This window comes from Dryobates pubescens, chromosome 28 (assembly GCF_014839835.1).
Source record: "Dryobates pubescens isolate bDryPub1 chromosome 28, bDryPub1.pri, whole genome shotgun sequence".
Lineage (NCBI taxonomy): Eukaryota > Metazoa > Chordata > Aves > Piciformes > Picidae > Dryobates > Dryobates pubescens.
The window spans coordinates 501922-518086 of NC_071639.1; positions in this window are offsets into that span (position 1 = coordinate 501922).

Below are 16165 nucleotides of genomic sequence, written 5' to 3' on the forward strand. Positions count from 1 at the left end.
TTCCCTCAGCCAGTGGGGAGGAGACCTTCTGGGGCTCTCTCATTAAGTCTTTGCAAAAAAAATCTGATCCTTGTCTGGGAAATCTGACTCCAGTCAGGTACCTGCCAAGCACTGACTCACAGCTGTGGACAAGATGTTCCCAGCTCTGCTGCCTGGCCCTGGGGCTGTTTGCAGAATGCTTCAGACCAGCAGAGAAATGAAGGGGGAAAGCACTCCCAGCACAGCCAAAGGGGCAGGCTCTGGGCTTCCCTTCCTACTTGCTCCTGCTTCCATCCATCCAACCTTACTACAGGAAAGACAAAGAGTTGCTGGAGCCTGCCCAGAGAAGGGCACCAGAGCTGGTGAGGGGTCTGGAGAACAGATCTGCACGAGGTGGTGGAGCCCCCATCCCTGGGGGTGCTCAAGAACGGTGTGCCCGTGGCACCTGGGGCTGGGGATTAGTGGCCATGGTGGTGTGGGGCTGCTGGCTGGACTGGATCACCTTGGAGGGCTTCTCCAACCCAATTTGTGCTTCTGCCATCTCAGTGCCCTTGGGCAGAGTTGCTCTGTGGGGCTCATAAGCATTGTCAGGGACTCCCAGGCAGCAGGAGGTCATATGGCAAATCTCCAGCCCTTGGTTATGGAGGGGAGGGGAGGGGAGGGGAGGGGAGGGGAGGGGAGGGGAGGGGAGGGGAGGGGAGGGGAGGGGAGGGGAGGGGAGGGGAGGGGAGGGGAGGGGAGGGGAGGGGAGGGGAGGAGAGGAGAGGAGAGGAGAGGAGAGGAGAGGAGAGGAGAGGAGAGGAGAGGAGAGGAGAGGAGAGGAGAGGAGAGGAGAGGAGAGGAGAGGAGAGGAGAGGAGAGGAGAGGAGAGGAGAGGAGAGGAGAGGAGAGGAGAGGAGAGGAGAGGAGAGGAGAGGAGAGGAGAGGAGAGGAGAGGAGAGGAGAGGAGAGGAGAGGAGAGGAGAGGAGAGGAGAGGAGAGGAGAGGAGAGGAGAGGAGAGGAGAGGAGAGGAGAGGAGAGGAGAGGAGAGGAGAGGAGAGGAGAGGAGAGGAGAGGAGAGGAGAGGAGAGGAGAGGAGAGGAGAGGAGAGGAGAGGAGAGGAGAGGAGAGGAGAGGAGAGGAGAGGAGAGGCTCATGCAATCTCCATTGCTTGTGTCCTACCTGCACATGATGTCCATGATGGAGCTGCCTAGGTGCCCATGGATCCCCTGTGCCTGCTGTGGCAGCAGGTTGCTCACTCTCAGAAGGGTCACAGCACAGCTTGGTCTCCTCTAGCCTGGCACAAATGCCACTGCAGGTGGGAGAGCAGCAGCAGCACTGAACTGTGTCAGCTGTTCTCCAGGCTCTCCTCTGCCCACCATGCTGCCACAGGGAATGCTCAGAGCTGTTCTGGACAGCTGAGAAGCAACATCTCTGTTGTTTCCACATTTCCTCTCCCATGCTAGGACAGCATGGGGCTGGATCCCACAGCTCCCTGCAGTTTGTTGATGTCCACCTGGCCCTTCAGCCAGAGTGCAGTGGGCAGCACAGTTGTGACTGTGCTGAAAAAGCAGACAAGACTCTGCCAGTGATGTCTTGAACCCCCCTTTGGTCCTGAACATCCCTGAAGAGCAACTTCAACAAAGGGATGAGGCTCACAGGATGAACACAAGAGCTGTTCCAAACAGGAGTCCCTTCTGCTAGCCTCAGGCAGGCAAGGCTCACAGGGCTGATGCTCCCAACTCCCAGCGGGGAGCTGCAGCTGCAGAACAGTGCTGGGAAAGCATTTTAGAGTCACAGAGTTGTCAGGGTCAGAAGGGACCTCAAGGCTCAGCCAGTTCCCAGCCGTGGCAGGGACACCTCACACTGCAGCAGGTTGCTCACAGCCACCTCCAGCCTGGCTGCAAACACCTCCAGGCAGGAGGCTGCCACCACCTCCCTGGGCAGCCTGTGCCAGGCTCTCACCACCCTCCTGGGGAACAACTTCTTCCTCACAGCCAATCTCAATCTCCCCACTTCCAGTTCTGCTCCATCCCCCCCAGTCCTGTCCCTCCCTGACACCCTCAAAAGTCCCTCCCCAGCTTTCTTGGAGCCCCCTGCAGATCCTGCAAGGCCACAATGAGGTCTCCTGGGAGCCTTCTCCTCTCCAGCCTGCACAACCCCAACTCCCTCAGTCTGTGCTCACAGCAGAGCAGCTCCAGCCCTCTGCTCCTCCTCCTGGCCCTGCTCTGGACACCTTCCAGCACCTCCAGAGCCTTCCTGGCACAGAGGCTCCAGAACTGGCCCCAGAGCTGCAGCTGTGGTCTCAGCCCAGTGGAGCAGAGGGGCAGAATCCCCTCCCTGGCCCTGCTGGCCACACTTCTCTTCCTGCAGCCCAGGCTCTGCTTGGCTCTCTGGGCTGCAAGTGCTCCCTGCTGGCTCCTGCTGAGCTTCTCCTCCCCCAGCACCCCCAAGGCCTTTTCTGCAGGGCTGCTCTCCAGCCAGTCCCTGCCCAGCCTGTGTTGGTGCCTGGGATTGCCCTGCCCCAGCTGCAGGACCTTGCCCTTGGTCTTGTTGACCCTCCTGAGGTTGTCCTGGGCCCAGCTCTGCAGCCTGTCCAGGTGCCTCTGGATGGGAATAGAATAGAATAGAATAGAATAGAATAGAATAGAATAGAATAGAATAGAATTAACCAGGTTGGAAAAAACCTTTGAGTTCATCAAGTTCAACCTATCATCCTACACCAGCTAATCAACTAAACCATGGCACCAAGGGCCTCATCCAGGCTCTTCTTAAACACCTCCAGTGCTGGTGACTGCTTTGCAGGCTGAAATATGTGGCTCTAGGAATGGGGTTGAAATATGCAACTCCAATTAGAAACAAAGCAAAACCAAAACCAAAGCCAAACCAACCAAAAAACCCCAAACAACCCCAAACCAACCCCAGACCCCAAGATCACAGCTCACAGGGTGTGAGGGGTTAGAAGGAACCTCCCTGGCTCTGCTGAACACACTCCTCTTAGTGCTCCCCAGGACCCCCTTGGCCTTCTTGGCCCCCAGGGCTCATTGCTGTCCCATGCAGAGCTTGCTGCCCCCCAGCACTCCCAGGTCCTTCTCCTTGGGGCTGCTCTCCAGCAGATCCCCTCCCAGCCTGTGCTGCTGCAGTTTATTCTTCCCTCCCAGCTGCAGGACTCTGCACTTGGCCTTGCCGAACCTCTTTGGGCTCTTCTCTGCCCAGCTCTCAGCCTGTCCAAGTCTCTGAATGGCCTCACAGCCTTCAGGTGTCTCAGCCAAGCCTCCCAGGCTGGTGTCATCAGCAAACCTGCTGAGCAGCCTCTGTCTGTCTGTCTGTGCCCTCCCCCATGTCATTGATGAAGCTGTTGAGCTGCTGGGGTGGCTTGCACTCCCCCTGAAGCCTTGCAGCACCACTGCTCAGCAGTCCCTCTCTTCCCACCTTGGCTGCCCAGCTCTCTGCAGCAGCTGCAGCGGCCACAGGGCTGGAGCTGCTGCTGTGTGCCTCAGAGATAAAACCAGAACAGCCACTCTGACTCATGGCTCAGCATCTCTCAGCTCTGCCAATGCTCTGTTCAGTGTCTGGGAAGCTGATAGAGTAAGTTTCTGCCTGTGTTGGTGATGGCAAAGATTCACTGGAGCAGCTGGAAAGGAGAGGATCGTGTAACTGGATTAGGATTTCTTTCCCTGGCAACAGAAGGAGGGATTGCATCTGCCATGAATTATCCCTGAGAGCTTGCTTTTTCTTCACAAGGTTTTGCAGATTGCTATTTCTCTTTGTCCCAAGTGAAAGGATGTGTTTCAAAAGTCAGGCTTGCAGGAGCAGCCTGAGGCACAAGCAGCATGTTGGCTGCAGCAGTGTCTGCACCTGGCTCCTAACCTGCTGCTGCTGATCCCTGCTGGGAAACCGCAGGAAGTTTGGACCCTGCAGTGCCCATGGCACATAAACTGCTGCCCCTCCTGAGAACTCATGTCAGCTGCCTACTGCCTGAGCTGACACACCAGAGAAACACCTGAAAGAAACGCGGTGGTGTGAGGCAGCTGGAAGGGAGCCCCCAGGGCACTAAGGGAGAGGTGAGGGTGGAGGACTCTGGAGACCTCAGAGACAGCAACTGAGCTTTGAGTTTGGGTGGGCCTGTGGGAAGGAAGGAGTCTGAAGGGCAGAAGACAGAGTGGGCATGGAGTTGGAAATGGAATTCAAGAGTGCCAGGGATGTGGCAGAAGAGCCTCACTGAGCAGCTGCCATGGACTCACTAGAACCTGAACTCCTACAACTCTCCCCACAGCTGTGAAACTGGACCTGCAAAGAGCAATGGATCCAGGAGCCCTGTCCTCCCTTGCTCATTTCCTCTGCTTTCCCCCAGTAATAGCTCTGGATATCAATCATGGAGTATGTGGAGTGCCAGGGATGAGTCTGTCTCAGGGCAGTGTCTGCTACCCACAAACCCCAGCTGTCTCTGTCAGCCTTCTGTGGACCTCTGGCAATGAGGACTGGAGCTGGCTGGGGAAGGACAATCAGAGAATATTAGGGGTTGGAAGGGACCTCCAGAGATCTCCCAGTCCAAGCCCCTGCCAGAGCAGGGCACCCAGGGCAGGGCACACAGAACACATCCAGGTGGGGCTGGAAAGGCTCCAGAGCAGGAGACTCCACAGCCTCTCTGGGCAGCCTGCTCCAGGCTCAGCACCTTCACAGGGACAAAGTTTTCCCTCCTGTTCCCCTGGCAGCTCCTCTGCTCCAGCTTGCCCCCAGTGCCCCTTGTGCTGTGCTTGGCCATCCCTGAGCAGAGCCTGGCTCCAGCCCTGCACATCTTGATCCCCAGCCATGAGGGCAGCCCTCAGGCTGCTCTGCTTCCAGCTCCAAGCCCCAGCTCCCTCAGCCTGACCTCACAGGAGATGTTCCACTGCCTGCAGCAGCTCTGTGCCTCTGGGATGGACTCTCTCAGAGCAGTTCCCTGAGGTCCTTCTTGACCTGAGTGCCCCAGAACTGGACACAAGATTCCAGCTGTGGCCTCATCAGGGCACAGTAGAGGGAGTAGAGAACATCTCTGACCTACTAACTACAGCCCTTGTAATGCACCCCAGGATGCCCTTGGCCTTCTTGCCCACAGGGGCACATTGCTGGCTCATGGCCATCCTTCTTTCCACCAGCACTCCTAGGTCTCCAACAGGTCAGTCCCAAACCTCTCCTGGCCCATGGGTTGTTCTTCCCCAGATGCAGGACTCCTTGCCCTTGTTGTATTCCATTCCGTTTCTGCCCACCCAGCTCTCCAGCCTGGCTGAATGGCTCTCAGCCTACTCACCACAGCCCTTCTAATGCACCCCAGGACTGCTGTCTCAGATCTCTTCCAAGGGGTAGTGGTTGAGAGCAGCTGAACATGAGCCAGCAGTGTGCCCAGGGGGCCAAGAAGGCCAAGGGCATCCTGGCCTGCATCAGGAAGAGTGTGGCCAGCAGGAGCAGGGAAGTCCTTGTGCTCTGTGCTCAGCACTGCTTAGGCCACACCTTGAGTCCTGTGTCCAGCTCTGGGCTCCTCAGCTCAAGAAGGACATTGAGAGACTTGAAGGTGTCCAGAGAAGGACATTGAGAGACTTGAAGGTGTCCAGAGAAGGGCAAGGAGGCTGGGGAGGGGTCTGGAGCACAGCCCTGTGAGGAGAGGCTGAGGGAGCTGGGGTTGCTTAGCCTGCAGAAGAGGAGGCTCAGGGGAGACCTTCTTGCTCTCTGCAACTCCCTGAAGGGAGGTTGGAGCCAGGTGGGGGTTGGTCTCTTCTCCCAGGCAGCCAGCAGCAGAACAAGAAGACACAGTCTCAAGCTGTGCCAGGGGAGGTTTAGGCTGGAGGTGAGGAGAAAGTTCTTCCCAGCAAGAGAGATTAGCCACTGGAATGTGCTGCCCAGGGAGGTGGTGGAGTCCCCATCCCTGGAGGTGTTGAAAAAAAGCTTGGATGTGGCACTTGGAGCCATGGTTTAGTAGTCAGGAGGTGTTGGGTATTAGGTCATAGGTTGGACTTGATGACCTCTGATGTCTTTCCCATCCTGGTTGGTTCCATGGCTGTGTGGTCCCCCAAGAGAAGCCAGCACACACAGGGGTTTATGAGTCTTGTGCTTTTTCATTGTTATTGGGCAGGAAGAACCCCCCAGGGCCTGCAGCTGGGTTCATTTGAGGTGGCACAGCAGCAGCAGACAGGAGCAGTGCCTCACAACAACACAGCAGCCTGGAGTGCACTCAGGACACAGCATTCTTCAAACACTGAAACAGGACAGTGTTTAGATCCTGAGTTTGCTCAGAAGCACTGGCATGAAGAAAAGGTATGAAAAGAAAACAGCTGGCTCCCAGTCCCATGGCTTCTGCTTGTTTGGAATTGGGGAGGAAAAAATGTTACTCAAAGCTGTAATTGGTGAGAGAGCTGAAATGGTGCTGGAGGGAGCGGAGCGAGGCCCAGCCTGGCTGGATGCAGCTCCTGACCAGTAGCTGCTGCGGAGTCCAAGTCTGCTTGTGTGGGGTGTGCCTGCCAAAGGCACCCTGTGCCTGGGGGGGCACTGGAGAGATCCTGCCCTTGGCATGGCCATGCCACATGGTGCTCCTGCCTTTCCTGGAGCCCCCTGCAGATCCTGCAAGGCCACAATGAGGTCTCCCTGGAGCCTTCTCCTCTCCAGCCTGCACAACCCCAACTCCCTCAGTCTGTGCTCACAGCAGAGCAGCTCCAGCCCTCTGCTCCTCCTCCTGGCCCTGCTCTGGACACCTTCCAGCACCTCCAGAGCCTTCCTGGCACAGAGGCTCCAGAACTGGCCCCAGAGCTGCAGCTGTGGTCTCAGCCCAGTGGAGCAGAGGGGCAGAATCCCCTCCCTGGCCCTGCTGGCCACACTTCTCTTGCTGCAGCCCAGGCTCTGCTTGGCTCTCTGGGCTGCAAGTGCTCCCTGCTGGCTCCTGCTGAGCTTCTTCTCCCCCAGCACCCCCAAGGCCTTTTCTGCAGGGCTGCTCTCCAGCCAGTCCCTGCCCAGCCTGGATCAGTGCCTGGAATTGCCCTGCCCCAGCTGCAGGACCTTGCCCTTGGTCTTGTTGACCCTCCTGAGGCTGTCCTGGGCCCAGCTCTGCAGCCTGTGCAGGTCCCTCTGGATGGATCCTTCCCTGCAGCTGTCAGCAGCACCACACAGCTTGGTGCCATCAGCTTCTTCGCACCTGTGTTGTTTCCACTCTGGCCACACAATCAAACCTTGCCAGCCCCTCAAGACCTCTCTGCACAGAACATCCAGTCCCCAGCCACAGGAGCAGCAGCACACAGCAGCAGCAGCAGCACACAGCAGCAGCAGCACACAGCAGCACACAGCAGCAGCACACAGCAGCAGCAGCAGCACACAGCAGCACACAGCAGCAGCACGCAGCAGCAGCAGCACGCAGCAGCAGCAGCACACAGCAGCAGCACACAGCAGCAGCAGCACACAGCAGCACACAGCAGCAGCACACAGCAGCAGCACACAGCAGCAGCAGCACACAGCAGCAGCAGCACACAGCAGCACACAGCAGCAGCACACAGCAGCAGCAGCACGCAGCAGCAGCAGCACACAGCAGCAGCACACAGCAGCAGCAGCACACAGCAGCAGCAGCACACAGCAGCACACAGCAGCAGCACACAGCAGCAGCAGCAGCACACAGCAGCACACAGCAGCAGACAGCAGCAGCACACAGCAGCAGCAGCACACAGCAGCACACAGCAGCAGCACACAGCAGCACACAGCAGCAGCACACAGCAGCAGCACACACCAGCAGCAGCAGCACACAGCAGCAGCACACAGCAGCAACAGCACGCAGCAGCAGCAGCAGCACACAGCAGCAGCACACAGTAGCAGCACACAGCAGCACACAGCAGCAGCACACAGCAGCACACAGCAGCAGCAGCACACAGCAGCAGCAGCAGCACACAGCAGCACACAGCAGCAGCACACAGCAGCACACAGCAGCACACAGCAGCACACAGCAGCACACAGCAGCAGCACACAGAAGCAGCACACAGCAGCACACAGCAGCAGCACACAGCAGCACACAGCAGCACACAGCAGCAGCACACAGCAGCAGCACACAGCAGCACACAGCAGCAGCACACAGCAGCAGCAGCACACAGCAGCAGCAGCAGCACACAGCAGCAGCACACAGCAGCACACAGCAGCAGCACACAGCAGCACACAGCAGCAGCAGCGCACAGCAGCAGCAGCACACAGCAGCAGCTGGCTGGGCAGCACCGGGGGCTATGCTGTGACACACTTCCCATCCTCAGATCCTGGCTGCTGCCCTGTCTGAGGATGGGGCCAAGCTCTTGAGGTCTTGAGTGCAGCTCTTGAGCTCCCAGCCTCCAATGCCAGTGCAGCCTGGCACTGAGCAGAGTCATTTGAAGGCCTGCACTGGGAAGGGAAAATGTTTGCTTATGAGCTGAAGGTTAATCATTGAACTTCCTCAGCAGAGGAGAAAGTCTTGGTCACATTTTGCTTACTCTTTTTATCTGGGGGGGAGGGGCTGGGGAGGACATTCAAAACATTTGCTTTGGCCTGCAGTGAAAGTGCATACTTCACACATATTTCTAACCAGCCCCCCAAACAGGCTCTGGCTTTGAACATGTTGGACAGGAAGCCATTCAGTGTTGGAATGCTTGCTCTGCTGCTCCAAGAAACACACATTCCTGTTACTCCTGGGCTATCTGAACAGGCTCAGGGTGAACAAGTTTAATTTATAGGTAGAACCTTGCTTCCTGTTTTGTTTTTTCTCCCCTGCTGTGCCAAGTCTGTTTTTCAAGCTCTGTGATAGGAAACACATTTCCCTTTTTCTCCCTCTGCTCTGCCTGTGTTTACCCAGCTGTAGGTTTCACTTCAATTTATAGCTCATACTTTTTTACCTGGCTTGAAGTCCGAAGAGGCAGAGAGGGCAAGATGGATGTTGTGTTTTCATGGTGACTGAGGAAAGGGAGGGATCTGGGTGGAGGTGAGGCTGCCTCTGAATCGATATCAAGGGAGATTTCTCTTCCAGGATGTGCCAGGGTGTGTGCTCAGGCAAGGTAAGGCAGCGGGCACAGGGAGAGCAGTGGCAGTGCAGATCACTGCAGGGCTCCAGGTGAGAGACACAGCCCAGCAGGTCTGGAACTCACTGCATGCACAACCAGGAGCCATGAGGAGCAGAGCTAAACTGAAGTGGAATTAAACCAACCAAGGGAAAGTGAAGTGAGCCTGGCTCACAGGTCTCTGGTGCCCAGCACACTGAGGTGTGTGTGAAGGCACTCTGCCAGGAAGCAGCTCCCCAGAGAGCAGCAGAAGCTTTCCTGAACAAGGCCACATTCACATCCTGCACATTGATCAAGATCTCTGAATTAGAACCAAAGCAGAAAGGGCCTTTAGAGCTTCTCCTTCTTATCATCACTTTAGGACCATGGTTGGGGCTGTTCAGTCTGGAGAAGAGAAGGCTCCAGGGAGACCTTGGAGCATCATTCCAGTACCTGAAGGGCTCCAGGAGAGCTAGGAAGGAACTTTGTACAAGGGCTGGGAGTGCCAGGATGAGGAACAATGGCTTTGAGCTGGGAGAGGGGAGACTGAGACTGGAGGAAGGAATTCTTGGCAGTGAGGGTGCTGAGACTCTGGCACAGGTTGCCCAGGGAGGCTGTGGCTGCCTCCTCCCTGGAGGTGTTCAAGGCCAGGCTGGATGAGGCCCTGAGCAACCTGTGCTGGTGGGAGGTGTCCCTGCCCATGGCAGGGGGCTGGAGCTGGATGAGCTTTGTGGTCCCTTCCAACCCAGCCCTTTCTGTGATTCCATGATTGTTTAGGATGGACTTTGAGTGAATGGATGATTTGTTTGCTTTGGAGGTAGACTGCTGGCAGATCAAGACCACTGTGCCCATAGCCACATAGGTCTGTGGCAGCTGAGGAAACTACCAGGCACACTGTTTAATTTAGCACTCTCATTTGTGAGACCACCACAGCCCTTGGAAGAGTTTGAGGCTTTGGCTGTTTTCTGTCCCAGCACTTTGCTATTGCCCAATATAAAACCAAACTAAAATGCAAGCTGTTAATTGGAAAGAATGCAGCAAGAAGCAGCCTGAGGCTGTGGCTCTTCTCTGCTCTCCTCGGGGAGAAGTGCTGGAAAAGTACTGCTCCTCTGGTGTGCACTTCCCTTCATCTAGAGGGCAAAGTGTCTGTGTTAAGAGCCTCAAAGTCTAGTACAAATCCATAGGACTTGCTCTGGATGTGCCACAGATCCTTCAGTTTGTACTTCTCTTGCTAAGGAAGCCAAGCATCACAGAACCACAGCACAGACCTGGTTGGCAGAGCCCTCCCAGCTCCCCCAGCCTAGCCCCCAGCACTGTGGGCTCAGCACCAAACCATGGCCCTAAGCACCAGCTCCATGCTGCTGGAACACCCCCAGGGATGGGGACTCCAGCACTGCCCTGGGCAGCCTCTTCCAATGCCTGAGAGCCCTTCCAGGGCAGAAATAGTTCCTCACATCCAGCCTGAGCCTGCCCTGGGGCACCTTGGAGCCATCTCCTCTGCTCCTGTCCCTTGGCACCAAGGAGCAGAGGCTGCCCCCTCCTCACTCCAACCTCCCTGCAGGGAGCTGCAGAGAGCAAGGAGGTCTCCCTCAGCCTCCTCAGATTTCACTAAGACATTCAGTGTGGCCACCAATTCTGTCCAAACCAAGCCCTCTGACTTCAAGACTGCAGAGCTGGCACCTGCAGGCTGCCAAGCAGCTGGACCTGCTGTGAGCTCTCCTGGCCTGCCCCCCTGCCATGCCCCCTCACAGGCTGCTGGAAGGCCAAGCACCTTCTGAAGAGCTTGGGCATGGGGCTTTGTCACATCTCTGCCCTCAGCAGCAGCCAGAGTGCCACACACACACTGCCTGGTGCTGAGGCAGGACAGTTGCAGCTTCTGGGAAGCAGAAACCTTTGACCAAGAGTGTCACATCTGCAGCACAGCTGCCACTTGCCCATAGGCCTCTAAGCAGCTGGTTCCTACCACTGGTGGCATATCCCAGATGCTGGAATGCTGAGGAGACCTTGCTGTGTGCTGGACACAGCAGGTCTGGCTTCCAGATCCTTCACTGCCCAGATCCTTCACTGCCCAGGTCCTTGTCATCTTGTGAAGAGGAGGTTCAAGAACAGAGAGGACAATTGGTCCTTGCTTCCTGCCAGCATGGCTCAGTGGCTGCTGCAGCAGAGCCTTGTGCTGCTCTGAGCAAACCTGCACCTTCTGTCCCCAGGGATTTGGGACACAGGGGGAGGGGGGGAGGGAGGGGAGAGGGGGGGAGGGAGGGAGGGAGGGAGGAGGGCTGAGGCTCTGCTGCATCACACCCAGCCTGAGCAGCAGGTAGGCTGCATTTAACCCTGGGGGTCTGGCTGCCGAGAGGAATGCAAAGGGCTCAGCTGCCCTCTGGGCAGCAAACTGAGAAGAGCTTTCCTGGGTCTGTTAGAACACTGACAAAGCAAGGCTGTTTCTGCTTTTCTGAGTAAATGAGACCCAAAAGGGGCACTAAGTGCACAGTTTGAAGGCTGGATGCTGACCACTAGCCATAAATATGTTTCCCTGGGAGGTGAATGCAGAGATTATGGCAGAGCAAAGCCCTGCTGGGGGCTGGCTGAGGCCTGTTGCAGTGAGGCATTGGCAGGAGCAGAATGAGCTGTTTTGTCCAAGCAGTGTGCATTCCATCCAGCATCCCTCCCACTGTCTGCAGAGACTCTTAAACATTATTTTTTCTGCTTAGGTCTTGCTCATTCTTCTGAGAGCCCTTAAACCCTTCTGTTTCTCCCCTGCCCTAGGAGCTATTCTTTCTCTGCAGCACAAGTTATGCTGCAGCCTTCCTCCCAGGAGCAATCCTGCACCAGGGAGCAGAGGCTGATTTCCATCCCTACTGCTCAGGGCTATGCTGTGCAGCAGCTCACCTGCTGTCTCCTCTGGAGCCCATAGGAAGCTCCTGTGGCCAACAAGGCCACCAGCACCTGGCCTGGATCAGCAGTGGTGTGGGCAGCAGGAGCAGGGCAGGGATGGTGCCACTGGGCTGGGCACTGCTGAGGCCACAGAGGAACTGGCCTGGAATTGTGCCAGGGGAGGGTTAGGTTGGGGAGGAGGAAAAGCTTCGTCACTGCCAGAGTGGTCAGGGACTGGCAGAGGCTGCCCAGGCAGATGGTGGAGTCCCCAGCCCTGGAGGTGTTCCATCAAGGTGTGGCCATGGCACTGGGGCCATGGTTTGGTGGCCTTGGTGGGGTTGGGTTGCTGGCTGGACATGAAGATCTTAGAGAAATTTTCCAACTGAAACAATTCCAAGATCTGGAATCACACAGGAAAGCTGCCCAGGGCTGGTCCAGCCAGACTTGTGCTCCCTGGGAGCAAATCCTCCCCAGGCTCATTTCTTAGGTTTCATCTCAGGGAAGCGCTCTGGAAGGGGAACAGTAGAGGTGTGGAGCTGAGCACCTGAGCTACAGTGTGGATGTATGCCCAGGCTCTGGCACTGCCAGCTGCTCCCCAGCTCTCTCTCATCTCTTCTTCCTCAGCAGCCCTGAGTGGCTGTGCAGATGCCAGCTGAGCACACCCTTAGCCACATGGCTCTTGGAAGTTTCCAGAAGGTGAGTCAGAGGAGAGAAGAGCTGCCAGGGCTCCACTGCTTGCTAACAACCCCCAAGAAAAGCCCTGGGCTTCCTCAAGAACTGTTTTCCACATCCTGAAAAAACAGGAGAAAAGAAAGAGTTGGTTAGAGCTTGGTGTTACAAAGGCCTCCTGCCACTGGCTCTGCCCAGCAGGGTTACTCTGATCTTGGCCACTGCTGTGCAAGAAGCTGAAGAGCTGACTGCTAGCAGCTCCCTGCTCTGGTGAGAGGGGACTGAGAGTGCAGGAGTGATGCTCTGCCAGGCCTCTGGCAGTCTCACACACATTGGATTGCATAGAATCACAGAATGGGAGGGGTTGGAACGGACCTCTGGAGATCACCCAGTCCAACCCCCTGCCAGAGCAGCATCTCCCAGGGCAGGGCACACAGGAACACATCCATCCACAACCTCTCTGGGCAGCCTGCTCCAGGGCTCCAGCAGCCTCACACCAAAGAAATCTCTTCTTTGGCTTGTGCGGTAGGTTGAGAGAGGGCTTAGCTCTCCCTCCTCCACGGAGTAAGAAACCACAACTAGCCCAATCAAAGAGCAAGCTATATATTTACAAGCATATATGGAAAGCAGGTTATATCTAACACAATATATACAGGTATTTACAATATATACACAGAAATACACAGCAAAGAGAAATAACACAACAAAAATCCCTCCCCGAGGGAGGGATCCCCTCCTTGGAACCCCCTCTCTCCCCCCCTACCTCCCTTTTTCCCCAAAAAGGGGTCAGAGAGAGAGAAAGGCAAGTTACTAAGGAGAAGAGTTGTTAGCAAGCTTCAAAAGCTCATGCAGGATTAGTGTTTGCTTATCTGAAGGCCAACTCCAGCAGTTCGTGAAGAAGCAGGCAGGGAGAACAGGCTGAAACTCCAACTCCCCAACTCCCAAACCGAACTGAACTGAGGAAAAAAAAATTCCAACTGCTCCACAATTTTGTCTATCCACCAATGAAATTCGTTTAGAATATCAGAATGTTTTGGTTCTAGTACCGCAAACATTAGCCAGTGTGTTCCAGCAGTGTTTGTCCTTAAAGGCACAGCCTCAAACGACCACAGTCCACCCCTTTCTAAACAATTTCATTGGCTGTTCGCACTGTCCATCCAATCCAGAACAATATCTACAGTTGGTAAGTCAAGTCCATAGTCCATTCCGGCTATCCTCAGATGCAGATGATTCAGAAGTCCAAGAAAATCCAAAATCAAGAAAATGGAAACCAGTTTGTCTCTCCGCAGATGAAGCGAAGAAAAGGGAAGCAGGAACACAGGGACTCTCAGTTGACTCAGGGCTCTCAGGGCTCTCAGGGTTCGTGCACCGTAGATTCCTCAGGGATTCTTCCTTTGGACGCGATGTAGCTGTACAACAGTTTGGAACTAAACTCTTTCAGCTAAACTGAAATCTCTTTGTGGAATACACTGAATTTCACCATTCTCCTGCATTACCCAATAAGTGTGACCCAGACCTTCTGCTGAAATCACCCCTCGGACAGGTTTAGCCTCTCCTGAGGGCGAAAATACCCAAACAGTTTTACCTAACAGATTCTTTTCTCTAACAACAGGAACTCTATCCCCTTCTACTCTCCATAGCAGATCTGAATGTGCCGGTCCAGCTCGGTTCACTGAACCTCTACTATTCACCAGCCAGGTTGCTTGTGCTAAATGCTTCTCCCAGTTTTTCAAAGATCCACCTCCCATGGCTTTGAGAGTGGTCTTCAACAAACCGTTGTAGCGTTCGATCTTCCCTGCAGCTGGTGCGTAGTAAGGAATGTGGAAAATCCACTCAATACCGTGCTCTTTTGCCCAGCTCTTTACAAGGTTGTTCTTGAAGTGAGTTCCGTTGTCTGACTCAATCCTCTCTGGAGTTCCGTGTCTCCACAGGATCTGTCTCTCCAGACCGAGAATGGTGTTGCGTGCAGTTGCATGTGGGACTGCGTAAGTTTCCAGCCATCCAGTGTTCGCCTCTGCCATAGTAAGCACGTACTGCTTACCAGAACGAGAACGTGGTAGAGTGATGTAGTCAATCTGCCAGGCTTCACCATACCTGTACTTGGACCATCGGTCACCATACCACAAGGGCTTAATTCGCTTTGCCTGCTTGATAGCAGCACAAATGTCACAGTCATGGATGACTTGTGTGATAGCATCCATGGAAATGTCTATGGATCTGTCACGAGCCCATTGGTATGTTGCATCTCTGCCTTGATGTCCTGATGAATCGTGAGCCCACCGAGCTAAGAATATCTCACCTCGGTGTTTCCAGTCGAGATCAAGTTCAGAGTCCTTGTCTACTTGAGAAACTCTTGCAGCTAGATCTGCCTGATGGTTGTGCTGCTGTTCCTCAGTAGCTTTGCTCTTAGGAATGTGAGCATCAATGTGTCTCACTTTCACTGGAATTCTCTCGATTCGATCAGCAATGTCTTGCCACAGTTCAGCTGCCCAGATGGGTTTTCCTTTCCTCTGCCAGCCATTCTTTTTCCAGTTCTTTAGCCAACCCCATAGAGCATTGGCTACCATCCATGAGTCGGTGTAGAGATAAAGCTTTGGCCATCTCTCACGTTCAGCCACGTCGAGAGCTAGCTGCACAGCTTTTACCTCTGCAAACTGACTGGATTCTCCTTCTCCATCCTTCGCCTCTGCAACTCGGCGTGTTGGACTCCACACTGCAGACTTCCACCTTCGCTTGTTCCCGACGAGACGACAGGAACCGGCTGTGATGCACAGTCCAAGAAGCAACCGGCAACTTAATGTCCTGAATCTTGTGTTGTCCCACAACTGTAGATTCATCAGAAAGTTCAGGTCCCCAGTGGAAACTGTTCCTCTTCCGAGTCACATCATACAGAGGTTTCACAATCTGGCTGTGTCCAGGAATGTGTAGTCTCCAAAATCCCACTATCCCCAAGAAACGTAGAGTTTCTTGCTTGTTCGTGGGATTTGCCATGGTAGAGACTCTGTTTACCACATCCACTGGAATGTGTCTGCGTCCATCCTGCCACTGCACTCCCAGAAACTGGATCTCTGTGGTAGGTCCTTTCACCTTGTCTCTCTTGATGGCAAAACCTGCATTCAGAAGAATGTCCATGATTTTGTTGCCTTTCTCAAAGACTTCCTCAGCAGTCTTACCCCAGACGATGATATCATCGATGAACTGGATGTGTTCTGGAGCACCACCTTCCTCCAGAGCATCATGGATCACTGCATGACAGATGCTGGAGCTGTGGATCCAGCCCATTGGCAGTCTGTTGAAAGTGTACTGGATTCCTCTCCAGGTGAAAGCAAACTGAGGCCTGCATTCCTCTGCTATGGGAATAGAGAAGAAGGCATTAGCAATGTCTATGGTAGCATACCACTTGGCCTCTTTGGATTCCAGCTCATACTGGAGTTCCATCATGTCTGGTACTGCTGCACTCATAGGCGGAGTTACTTCATTCAGGGCTCGGTAGTCCACTGTCAGACGCCAGTCTCCATTCGGCTTTCGCACAGGCCACACTGGACTGCTGAAAGGTGAATGAGTTTTGCTGATGACTTTCTGACTCTGATCCCTGATAATTTGATGGCAATATGGTGCACTGAGCTCTCGCATTCCACGGCACGGCTCCACTGTGGTC